The 13794-nt window shown below is 37.9% G+C and overlaps 1 protein-coding gene across 3 annotated transcripts in view; it reads right to left on the minus strand.

Moving 5' to 3' along the window:
- Positions 1 to 13794, minus strand: part of rbms3 (RNA binding motif, single stranded interacting protein) — a 127795-nt gene that overhangs the window by 45533 nt on the left and 68468 nt on the right. The gene's annotated exons all lie outside the window — the stretch shown is intronic.

Genomic DNA, 13794 nt, shown 5'->3' on the forward strand with positions numbered 1-13794 from the left:
GGGATATAATTTATGAATCTGTAATGACACTCTTATAAATACTTAATAATCCATAAACCAATGCCTTGTCACTGAATCTGCAGCAGATATGAGATCAAGGTCAGGTTGCTGGCTACAGGATGGCATGATGCATCAGTGTGGTCTTAGTATTAAGGAAAGATTTACAACACTTCTCATAATACAGTATATCAGACTCCAGAAATGGTTAAAATCACGAATTGGGATAACATCTTAAGAAATAGTGTTTCTTCAAGAAGTAGAGAATCTGATAAATTGTTCCCAGTAGCTGGATTTCCAATGAATTGTGGATGAGATGGGATTGCCAGTTTAGAGGGGTAAACGCTTTAGTGCAGGTGTGTCAATAGGGGACATTGGTGTCCAAGCATGTATGTCCACTCCATGGCCATTTCCTGAAATAGAAGCAGTGTCCAAATACATGTTTCACAGTACCTAGTTCCCCTAAGAATGGAGAAAACCTCACCATGCCCAGCTATCTCCCACACTGCTCCATTCATCCCGCTTGGGTTACAACCGTCACTAACAACACACACAAGAAGCCCATGCTGAGCCCATTAGCCTGGGAGGGACTGCACGCTCTAGTTGGAGCGCTGCCTGGGGAGGCCAAGGCAGAGGATTTGGAACGAAACCTGGAGAGCCATACAAATATTACAGACAAAATCGGGGGGAAAAAAGAGCTGATACAACCTATTAACTCCCATTACGGAAGAGTGTGAACATTTCCTGCCCTGACTGGGTGGTGTGCGGAGGCATTTCATTAAATGAGGCAGGCCTTTATACCACTCAGATTCTGATTTTCGAGGTTTAAAAGCACGATCGCTTTTACAAGTCTGGATTGTGTAATTAATGAGGTGTAATGGAATGGAAAATGTAAGGCTGTTCATGTAGTCTATGTGGGTGTAGCAATCGCTGTTTATATACCAGGGTTAGATTTCTGTATGAAAATTGGACACTAATAATGAAATTTAACATAATTTGATACAAATATAAGACAACACATTAAAAAAAACACTTTTACTAATGTAGCACAAACCTGGACATTTGACATTACAAATTAAATTGCCTAAATATATTAATGATCCTAATCCTGCTAAATCAGTGTTCCGACTGTGCTGAGCTACTATCAGGATTCTCTGGACAAAAGCTTGAGGCTGAAAATCATTCCAAGCTTCATGCAAACCATAGATCTGTCTCCTGATTGCTTCCTTTTGAATGATGAGCTTGTGTTGCAGCACCATGTCTCACATTACGGCATCCTCTATCCTGTTTTTACAGCCACTGACATAACAGCCAAAGTCCACCCTGCCTTCACAGGATCACAGGAGATTTGTACATATACGATACATGCAACTTGACCCTTATTCTAGTGAGAATTTTTTGCCATGGTAAAGGGGTGAGTTTTTTCACCATTGAGACTATAAACCTCTATCTGTTAATTGTTCTCACTCACTCACTCATTTTCTACCTCTTATCCGAACTTCTCGGGTCATAGGGAGCCTGTGTTATCGGGCATCGAGGCAGGATACACCCTGGACGGAGTGCCAACCCATCGCAGGGCATACACACACTCATTCACTTACACAATCACACACTACGGACAATTTCCCAGAGATGCCAATCAACCTACCATGCGTGTCTTTGGACCGGGGGAGGAAACCGGAGTACCCGGAGGAAACCCCCGAGGCACGGGGAGAACATGCAAACTCCGCACACACAAGGCGGAGGCGGGAATCGAACCCCCAACCCTGGAGGTGTGAGGCGAAGCCACCGTGACCCCCTCTGTTAATTGTTGTTACATTAAATTTCTTAAAGTGGATAAATGTCTATATTGTGACTTGGGTTTCAAATGTTAACTTTCAAGACACAATGTTGCATTTCTGCTCATTACAATGTTTGGGTTGAACTGGTATGGTGATGTATTCTGATGGTTTGTGCCCTCCGGTTGCTTGTTCTCATTTGTTCATTACAGAACTCTACACTGCAGCGTGAGCATGTTTGTGTCGACTCATTTTTAATAATAAATCTACAGACACGTTCTGAATTTGTTACTTTATCTTTTCATTGGCACTGAACAAGTGACATCATGAAATTCTGAATGAAGATTTTGCTTGTTTTACCACTCAACATGCGCTGTGCTACTCTTTGTTGTTTCTTTGGAATTAACGGCAACATTTACTGATATCAAACTTATATCCATATTAGATCCATTATAGTCAACATTTACATTTTACAGTTGCCTCAAATGTATTGAGTTCTTTACATCAAAAAGCAACTTTAACAAGTGTAAATTGTCCTGATGAATTAGATATCTCACTAATTGTTTTGCAAAGGTATTTCTTGCTCTGTTAGACTCTTTGCCATTTGATTTGTCCCACTGCCTAATATTTTTACCATTCTATCTCTGGTTTTTATTCATTGCCAGTGACAAGGCTATTTATGTACGGTTGTGATTGTGCAGTCTGTAAACATACTCATATCTGTGCGAACTTATTATCTAGTGGTTGTTATTAATGTTATGTATGACTCGAGAGACCCTGTGTCTTGTAATGAATTTGTATTACACTACTCTCACATTCCTGATCTACATTTAAGATCTTTTCAATGCACAAGATGTTCGAATATTTAACACCAGAAAATGTGATATTGTGCATTTCAAGAGGCTGGAAACCTGTATAAGATTCCAGTTGTAGGTCTATAGATTTGAGACATTACTCAAATACTTACAGGAACTAATAGAAATAGTACTTTAGGGGTGGGTATTGTAGCACTGTTCACTTCTGATTACTCATTCCTTCACACAGATAACTCTGTCTCATTGTTGCTGTGACATTTACAGATTTTCTTATAAAAAGATACAGTTATTTTTATAACTGCACAACTGAGGGTTAGGGGCCTTGCATAGGGGCCAGCAGTGGCAGTTTAGTGGACCTGGGATTGGAACTCGCAACCTTACGATAAATAGGCCAACACCTGAATCACAAGGCTACCACATCCTGCATGGACCCCTATGAAACTGAATGCTGCCAAATATAATTTTGTTTTGTTTGTTTTTTGTTGTTGCTGCTGATATAATCTGTACATTTCTTCCATAGATCCTAAAAAATTAAACACATCAAGAAGCCATTTCATCACTACCACCATTGCTGAAAAAGAAATGATACGAGCGCTTCTTTCATGGTAAACATAACAATCGTGACATTGCATGCTGAAATTATGAAGCAGTCCTTTAATGTCCCTGCTATGGCTGTTCCTATTTCACTACATGATAACTCTTGTAAGTTGTTGAAAAATGAGTTATAATTAAACACAAGTTATCTTAGATCCTGTTTGGACTGGTTCTTGCTTTTCAAAATTATGCTTTTCTTGTATGCATTGATTGTCACTATAGTTGACAGACCATCTGTAAGTTCCACGGAACAGATAAAAAAAACAACAAGAAGACGTCAAAAGACAGACTTCTTCTTCTTGCACTTTTTTCCCCCTTGTTACTGTAATACATTCTCTCTAACAGACAACGTGCCATATTTCCCTGGAAGAAAATGCACCACATGGTTTAAACATAAATGTGTATAAAATAAAGTAATTTTTTTTGTGGTACTGAAACCCGAATATGACCTTCATCGTCTTACAAATCCCATTCAAAGTGACCAACTGTGGTGGGGTAACAGTCTCAGTCTCTGCTCACTGGTTAAGAGGGCAGTAAAAGATAGAGCTTTACTGAAGCTATCGATTCCTTGTAAAGTGACAACTGCAACTTTAATTAGAGCTGCCATCAACAGCTGTTCTTTTATTCAGACTTAATCACCGAACCAGTGTCGTGTGTCTGTTTTAAAAGCAGAAGAAGAACAGAATTAATGTTGCTTGTGAACTGACAGGTGTGTCATGTACAGAAAAAGATGAAGATATGGCTTCTTAGTGCACCTGTCTATTGACTTAGAGAATGCACTGTGTGTGGCAGGTGAGCTGTCACTTTCTGTGAGGATGTGATGGTGTCTGCATTTCAGTGGATTCATTGCAAGCTCAGCTAAATCTCACCTAATAAGTATATATATATATATATATATATATATATATATATATATATATATATATATATATATATATATATATATATATATATATATGCTTGTTCTTGAGACTATATATGTCAGAGCTCCCTTCTGTGTCTACTTGCCTCCTGAGCTCTCCTCATACTGTTCTTGCCAAATGGTCACCATAAAGATTAGCAGCCCATGAACCACATGAGTGCATGACTGCAAGCTCAATCACACATTCTCTCCTGAGCTCTCTCCTCTCTCTCTTTCTACTCTGATACACAAAACCCTGACCGTGTGGCACTACTCTGTATGGCACCCATCCATCACTATCATTTTCTAGCCATGTTTGTTGGGAGCCAAATTAACTTATGATGCATTACCTAAAGGTACAACTGAGCATTCTCTTTCTCTCCCTCTTTCATTCTGTGTGTGTGTATGTGTGTGTGTGTGTGTGTGTGTGTGTGTGTGTGTGTGTGTGTGTGTGTGTGTGTGTGTGTGTGTGTGTGTGGTGTTGGGGGTGAGTGGGCATATATATATGTATCAAGATATTTCTTATACAATGAATTCGATCAGTAGAGATCTCTGCTGCAAAGAAACTTGTGTTGCATAGATTTGTACCTTTGTAATTTACTAAAAAAGAAAGTAGCCCATTAAATCTTAGACTTATAATTGTGCTAAAAAAAAGTGCTAATGTAAAGTAATCTTTTATCATATTTTATTTTCTTTCTTTATTATTGCAAAATGTAAGATTTTCACATTTTCATCTCTTTTTAAGCCTTTGAATACAACTATATTGAACGCTACATCTTGTGTCTGCTTTTACTGGCAGTTTGCATTAATGAACAATGATCAGTTGTAGACAAACATAAGTCAGATGGATGTGATCTGCAAACAGAACAGAAAAAAATCTAAAGTGACAGAAATAGCAGCCGAAAAATGAAATCTTGCAGCACATAAAAAAACATAATGAAATATACCAATTAATGGCATATGATATGGTACATATACTGACAGGACCGGAAGGCATAAAAATGCAATTTGTCTAATGGCATGTTATTAAGTGCAGATTGTTTTTTATCAACTAATTTTAAACTTAAAAGTCTTTGCGTGAGGCATTTCACTTTTCATACTGACATCAGTTGAAAGTTAAAGAAAAAATATCTTCTGAATTGTTTTGTACACTGACACGACCTTCACATGTTATAGCCTTCAATATGACACCTGACTTTCAAGAATTATTGAAGGGTAAAATTTAATAGCTTAACCATTGTAAGTCTGAGAAGAACTAATCATCTCATTGCAGCTACAGAATTGTTCAAGGTACTGATCATTTCCAAAAACTGCTTGTTCACAATGTTTGTCTAATTACGATGGAACAGAATCAAAATGAAAACCTAGAGGGCACACAGAGATGTAATTATTTTTCATAATAAGGTATAGGACAAATATTTTGAAAGAAATAAATGGAACTATTAATATTTGCCGGAGGGTTTCTAAGAACAGAAATACAATCACTAAAATAAGAAAGAAAAAGCAGCAGAATAAAATCATTATTTAAATGTCTTAATATTGTTAAGTAAATGTTTGTATTTATTGTATTGCATGTATTAGTATGTTTCACGTGTCGCTGCAGTGAAAAGCAGGTGAGGAGGGGAGCGGAAAATTGTTATGAAGCATATTTTTTATCTTTCCGAGACTTACTTAATGCTTTGTGGTCTCCATATTTATAAAATACTACAGGAAATGAAGGTAGGAATGCTTCATAAACTTGATTTAAGTCAAGGCTCCTGGAAGCTTATTAATGAGCTGCATTTTCTTTTCTTATTAAACTCTTCATGCTTGAAAGTGCTTGTCATCCTTTCTTGTTTATGTATAGGTGTTAAAATTATCAGGGAATATACCATCGATAGCACACAACAAACTAGTCTGAACATAATGTCTTAGACACTGCAATCAGATCTCAGTACCAATGAGATGTAGGTGCTTAGAAAAGACATTGTTCTAATAAAAAGTGGAGAAAAAGTCAGTAAATCAAGGCAATCACCACTGAAAAAAAGTTTGGCTTTGTGATGAACTTCTTTCAACCGCAGAGATATGGTTTTGGAAAAGACCAGCGTTATTATTTTATTGGCACTGTAGCTACTTGATGCAATGGACTGGGGTACACTAAAAAAAGAAATATGTGCTCATTCAAATTAATTGAAGAATACATTTAAAATATAACATATAGTTTACATTAAAAAATTAAGTTTCTCAACAAAACTGTGATTTTATTGCTTTCGATACTAAACTAATTTAAGCACATTTCTAATGACAAGTATAGTGATCAAGTATAACGTAAACCAATTACATTGTAAAACTCAAGAGGATGTGGGTGCTGATGAGAACTATAACTATAGAACTAAATTTAGGCAATTAAAACATGCATGGTAGAATAGCACAGTGGTGATTTGTCTGCTGCAAAACCCCAGCGTCATGGGTTTGATTATGAGCTTTTCATTTTGAATGTACAAAAACTGTGTGTTCATTTTACCTCGTTCAGTCATGTGGAAATGATGGACATGTTTGAATTAGCTCAATTCAATTACATTTTTTTCAGTGTATTTAAAAAAATGAGATTAACCCCACAATCATAGTTTTAGAAAATCTACAGGATGATTATATTTTCTGAGGAAACTGTGGATGTTTCAATTGCTCACAGCCCAATGTAATTAAGTATAATTTACACATGGTAAGTATACTTAATTACTTTAGAAGTCCATCAGCAATTATAGTAAGTAAATTGCTGAACAAGTTCAGACATATTTAAAATTATTTACTAGAAATAGACATTTGATGATAGGAAAACAGTAGATAAAGTAATTAAAAATAAATAAAGTAATGGCCAATCCAAAGTAAGTGTGGATACAGTATGCTGTGTTCTCTGCACTCTTACTGTAGCTGAGGTGATAACTTAATTTTCTCCTTCTGACCTGTACAGATTCAGAAAAAAACTCAAAAAATAAAATTGTTTCTTTGTGAGTTTGTCTCTTGTTAGAATTTTTTCCTAGTCTTGATATTGGGAAATATTTTTATGACCCTGGCCCTTAATCTCTCACAATCTGCTGAGGTAATGAGTACCATTCAGATCAATAATTTCTTGAGAAAACTGTCCCATTTTAAAATGTTCTGCCAATAGATTCTTTATTTTGTTTCCAGGTTTCTGATTTAGTATCTAAAATGGCATAAATATGGGCCTTGTCGCTTCTGGTATGACATGTGTGTGTGTCTGTGTGTGTGTGTGTGTGTGTGTGTGTGTGTGTGTGTGTGTGTGTGTGTGTGTGTGTGTGTGTGTGTGTGTGTGTGTGTGTGTGTGTGTGTGTGTGTGTGTGTGTGTGTGTGTGTGTGTGTGTGTGTTCTTTTATGTGAGCACCTTGCTCCTTGACTTGACTTGACTTAATGACCAGATAATCAATGGTGTATAGCTGATCAGTTCTAGATATAAATTAGTTTTTGGAAGGACTTAATTTGAAATCTTCAAGACAATCAGACAAATCAGTTGTGGCCTCAATTAAAATCAATGTCATTAGAATGTACCTTTTGATAGTTTATTACCTGATGTTCCAGAGCAATAGAAACACACTGGTCATCTGAGTAAGCAACAACCTCACTAGAACTAAGCTTAGACTTTAAGGACTGATGATTATAATGTCATGAGTTTGAATCCCAGGGCCACTAAGCAAGGCCCTTAGTTGAACAGCTGTATAAATAAGATATATGTAAGTTGCTCCGAATAAGGTGTCTGTCAAATGTAAAAACAGAAATATTTATAGAAAACTGCAACTATAAAATGTACAAATTGTCTTTCATACGAACCATGTGACATGCAAAAGAAATTCAGTGCTGAACACAGACATCTCAAAACACTCAGAAATTCATTCTATTGGCCTCTGGTAAAGAGTAAATTTTGTCAACAAAAAAATTTTTTTGGAAAAATCTCTGAAATGTTTCCGAAATGTTGTACGTAAAATATTTTTGCATTACAGCATTCTAGTCATTAAGAGGTTTTCAGTAAAATTTCAGCAAGGAGTTTAATTGCTTTAACAATGTTAATATAACGCCCACATTCTGTTCAACATATTTTAGCCGATTCTAACATCCCACATCTAAGGTCCAGAGATATGTGTTCATGGGCTCATAAATGCACTGGAGGTGTAATCACATAAGCATGGTTAAAGAGGCTCTGCTTAGGTGCTTAGAAATTTTGTATGGTTTTTTAAAAGAGAGAAGGAGAGAGAGAGAGAGAGAGAGCGATGCAGTCAGTCCTGGGTAATCCATCACAGAGCAGTGGTGGCAGCCCATCCCGAGCAGTGCTGTCTGTCAGGAATATGGCATTGAATTAGGGCTACAAAGAGACACAGGCTGCTGCAAGAGCTGGAATCAATCACAGAATGACAAAACACAAATGTCCAAAACAACAACCATGAGAATAGAAAGTGAGAAATTAGAAGAAACATGTCTGAACTGCAATTTCAAAGACACCCCCTTTCGTTGCTTATGTTCTTCTTCACAGCTTTGTCCATCGTGAGCTTTATATAAAATGGTAATTTCATTATGACAGTATGACAGCATGACAAAATGTGCTGGAGTTGTTTTATGCTTAATTACTGCCAACATGTGCTTCCAGTGAGCATTTGTACAGCTGTACGTGACCTGATACTGAACCATATTCACGGATGGATTAAACCGCTTCTCAGCAAAAGAGAAAGAGAGAGAGAGAGAGAGAGAGAGAGAGAGAGAGAGAGAGAGAGAGAGAGAGAGAGAGAGAGAGAGAGGAGAAGAGAAGAGAAGAAATCACTGTGACAGTTCTGGGTGAGGAAATGCAGCAGGGAGAGACTTAAGCGAATGGAGCAGCCAGCATTTTAAAAATGACACCCAAGGAGGCCTTTTATTTGACACATTGCAGAGAGGCTGCAACAAAAAAGCAAAGCGGGTTTCAAAGATCAAAAAGTAAAATAAATTTCTAAGGCAAAGAAAAAACATCCAAAAGGATTACATTTGGAATTATGCAGGCGGCTGTACAAACACATACAAACCAATAGACAACTACAGGTATTACCACAAATCACACTTTGCCTGTGGGGGTTTGTGTGTGATCCCACTATGAGCACACTATTTGTAAATGATTTGGTAGCTCACATATCTCAGCATGTCATGTTATAAAATTATGGAAGGGTAAAAACTGTAATAAAGCCGGGAGTTTCTTAGAGCAATCACTTTGCCTGATTCTACTCTCAGGAGATACCTCTTTAGGTGTTTTTTGGTTGACAATAAAATGAAATATCCAAAAGAATATTTACGCAGTAAAGTCATATTTATGGCAATGTGCAGCAGCCTAGGGGAGTTTCCAATGATCTCATGGCTTGTACAGAGCTTCACTTTGATGTCACGCAGTCTTAAGGTGCTTTCATATATGCAGTGTTTAGTCTGTTGGAATCAAACCCTGCTGCTTTTCTTTCTTTGTTGCAGTTTGTTTAGTCAGTCAGGTGAAAACACTGCAGTTGCACTCAGGTGCAGACCAAAATAACTGGTCTGAGACCGCCTGCATTGTGTGATCTCGGTTCCAAATCTGGTACAAAATCTAGCACATTTTGATTGCAGTGAGAAAGAAATTCAACTGTGAATTGGCTCAACTGAAAGAAATCCCAGGCTGTAGTATATATGGTAGATGTGATGCATAAAATGTTTTGAACTAATTACTAACATTTACATTTACGGAATTCGGCAGATGCTCTTGTCCAGTATCATTACCAGTGAATCGATACTGGTTCACTAGGACACAGACTAAGAATACCATTAATCTAAAAACCCTGTTGTGAGGTAATATTGCAACAAATGCACAGACAACTGTTTTTTAAGTGCTAGTTTAAGTTCTTCAGAAAGAGGCAGATCTTTAGACATTGTCAATTTGGACATCTAAGGGAAATTTATATTATTACCTAGGTGTCCGAAAACAGTATATTTTACGTAAATAATTTCCCTTACTTTGTCCATCATCATATTACTTACTGTACCAGTGAATGAATGCATTGTATTAAAATGTTTTAAATTGTTTAAGCACCTTGACCAATTTTTTTATTTATAATAATAATATAAAATAGACGTGAACCCGTCCCTTTTCTAAGTGCTTTTGAATATACAGCAGTAAGTCTGTTTAAGAGAAACCTGCATTTACGTTGCAGTGTGTTTACTGTGCATTTAGGCAGATGTGACCACAGAGTGTGGCACAAAATGTCTGATCCAACACAAAGGTCTGGTCTTTGTCTGTTTCCAAATGAATTCACCTTGAAAATCAAAGATGAACAAACCCAACTGCAGGTAATGAACAATGTTTTTTATTTGTTTGTTTTTTTTAATTTATTATATTTTAAAGATGTGTGCATAAATTACATGTGAAGTGCAACAGATATGTAGTGCTGCAGTGTGAATACAATGTATTCAAGATATCTGGAGCAAAGGAGCAAAAAAGAAAACATCTACAATTCACAAAGTGTTGGTGAAAAATTCACAAAATTCACAAAAAACTATTGTTCTTAGAGGTCTAGAGGCCTTGGCAAAATATAAAGTTCTTGTGATTCCTTTTTTATTATCTTCACAAGTTACTCATCTGTAAGGGCAAAAAAGTTTACACCTGGGCGATGCACCCCAGAAAGACCTTACACAATGATTTGTTTAAAGGTTGCTATGGCTCTTCAGAGGCTATACAGCTAGTGAACCTGTCACCACCATTCTGAATCACAGCCTTTGTAGCACACACACACATACACACACACACACACACACACACACACACACACACACACACACACACACACACACACACACACACACACACACACACACACACACACACACACACACACACAAACTGTCCTGGGCTTGTGATTAGGGCTAATGGGAGTCACTTGTGGCTTGGTGTAATTGGGTAGGAATGCAGACTGGGGCACTGGGTGACAGGGCTTTTCCATGACACAGAACCAGTTGGAAAGAACAGCAGCAGCAGCAGCAGCAACAGCAATGAAGTAAAAGCCAGGCAAATATGAAAACAACACACTTTCTACAGCTCTTCCTTATCTTTTCCATAAGTGATACAGCACAGTGACAGTATTTGGCTGGACATCCAGTTCCAAGGCTGCTTCACAAATAATGCAAGGCTTTGGCAGACTTCGTCTGAGAAATGGAGAACATCCCAGTGACTGAAGAGCCTCTGGCACAGTCACAGTGAGATCATGACCCTCTGAAGAGCTGTTCAGAACAGGAAACAGGAACTGGACAATGATAAGAACAACTCACACAATCTAGAGCATTTTCTTATGCTTGAATAAGAGACTCTATTTAGTTTAACTCTGCAAAGTCTCTTTGAATTTAGCTTCATGCATCTAGTGCTAAAGTAAAGAAAGGCCACTTCTAAGAACATATGTTTAAAATATTAAGCACATGCTGGATGCTGCTTCAGAATCTTCTTCCCGTTTAAACCCTACATAAATAATAGAAGATATAATAGAAGCCTTTCTCTGCCCTTTATTGAGATGCTGTCAGTAGTGCAGCAGCTTAAATAAGAAGGTAACTTTGCACAGAATGGCACATTCAGTTGAGCTGTTAAAGGGCTACATGTACCTATGAAAGTGATATCCTTAGTGCAAACATGTGCTGGGTTACGTGTATGTAAGCTACTGTAAAAAAATAAATAGATAAAAAATAGGTGAAAATGTTATATTGAGCACCTGACAGGTTTATGTAGCAATGTGTCAAATAAAGCCAACTCTGGAGCAGTTGAACAATTTTGCTTTACTTCTTGTCTAACCATCATTGAAAAGTGGATGGAAATGCATTTCTTCCTGCAACTAGTGGATGGGACTTAAAAATGGCTTGAATTTCAGAAACTAGGCTCAATAAAAATGTGTTCACCCTATCGTCAGGAAATTATGAGTAAGAATCCTGACAATGCCGTAGCCACCCATGGCCGCAAGCCCAAGAGAAAAAAGTTGGCCATTCTGTCTGAGTGGGAGGGGTGGAATACGCCTTCTTCCCTGTTAATCACAGCCACACTAACCGATTGTGATTGTCTCTAAGCTCAAGTGTTTCCTACCAAGTATCCTGGGCAGCAGTTCGAAAATACACTGTGCCCGGGTTCACATATATCTCAATGGAAACACGTGCTAGTCTTCATCCTCTCTGGCTGGTAGCTGTTGTGTGATAGGAAAAAGCTAGGTGTTTGGTGGTTGGATTGGTAGAAATTTGGTAACAAATAAATGATTTTAGCAACTTTCATCTCAGGTAGAGAAAGAAGAGACACAAATAGTGAATCTTCTTGCCAATGCTGTGAGCTGTTCTAGGTGAGGACAGGGCACAAGTGAGGAGGGGTGGTGGGGAGTCTATGAAACACCTGACCAGGGGCAGAGACACTAAATGATTCATGCTGTCTAGGTAAGAGTGCAGAGGCTGTCTCTTTGTCTCCAGGTCTCTGTCTCTGCCAGTGTCTGCAGGTAGCCTTGTTATGCTAATGTCTGGTGAAGCTCTTTGAAGCCACACTCGTCTTGGAGATGGCTGATGAAAGGCCCTTTTTATGCCTTTCCAGGGGGACTCATTAACAGAGATGGGGGTAGGGGTGTGATGTCGAGAGAGATGGAATGATGGTATGGTGGGAAAGTGAGAGAATGAAGAGATGAGTAAAGGACAAGGGGAACTTAGCAGGGCAAACTTACCAAGCTTCCTCTCTCTGTATATGTTGACAGATTATTATCATGCAGGATATTGGCAGACATACAGGCCAAGTCCAAGATGTCTATTTCTCTATGCACAGTTAGATGCTCTGCTGACGCCAGTTCCAGTACTGGAATGAAACGTGATTCTCTACTTGTGCTCCCAAAAACAGCAATGTTACAGAATACTCATAAGACCAAGCCCAGTAAATGCTGCCAAAGCTACACAGAGTTGCATGTATTTATATTTGCCAAGGTCACTCGAGGTAACTTAAACTGTAGAACGTTGGATTCTCAAAGCACTTTTTCCTTCCTAATAAAGGTTAGCAGAGATTTCAGATATTGGTAAATAGTTTACGAAATAATGACTGAAGTTGAGATAAATAAAGAAGTAGCTTTATATCAGGAATGTGCAAAAAGTGAGGTAGAATAAGTAGACGGAAAGTGACGCGATATCTGGGTGAATTCAGCCTTAAGTTGCTTTAATATCAAACTCAGGCCAAAAGAAATGCAGCATCAGTCCCACACCCTCTCTGCCTTTCTATCTTCCAGGGGACCTAGATTTTTCATTAAATAAATGCAATAACCAACGATCCTAGTGGATTATCACTGGAAAAAAAAAACATTTTTTTGTTTGATATGAAAGAAAAAATGAAAAATGAACCTTTTTCTGTGGGGGAAGAGAGAGAGAGAGAGAGAGAGAGAGAGAGAGAGAGAGAGAGAGAGAGAGAGAGAGAGAGAGAGAGAGAGAGAGAGAGAAGCCAACAGTAATGGCAATATTTCAAGCAAATGGCAGCTGGTGTCTGGTTAGACAGTCCTGTTGCAGTTGAAGTTAATAAGAGAACCTTAATAATAAAAGCAATGTAGTGCTCGTGCAGTCAGCTGAGAAGGGTTCATGAGAAAAAAATTGCCATAGAGCAGAGGGACACTTACATAAACATTGTATTCTGGACTTGAGCAGTGTAGTTGTAGTAAAGAGAGCAATGCATCCCATGGTA

This window comes from Tachysurus fulvidraco, chromosome 3 (genome assembly GCF_022655615.1).
Source record: "Tachysurus fulvidraco isolate hzauxx_2018 chromosome 3, HZAU_PFXX_2.0, whole genome shotgun sequence".
Lineage (NCBI taxonomy): Eukaryota > Metazoa > Chordata > Actinopteri > Siluriformes > Bagridae > Tachysurus > Tachysurus fulvidraco.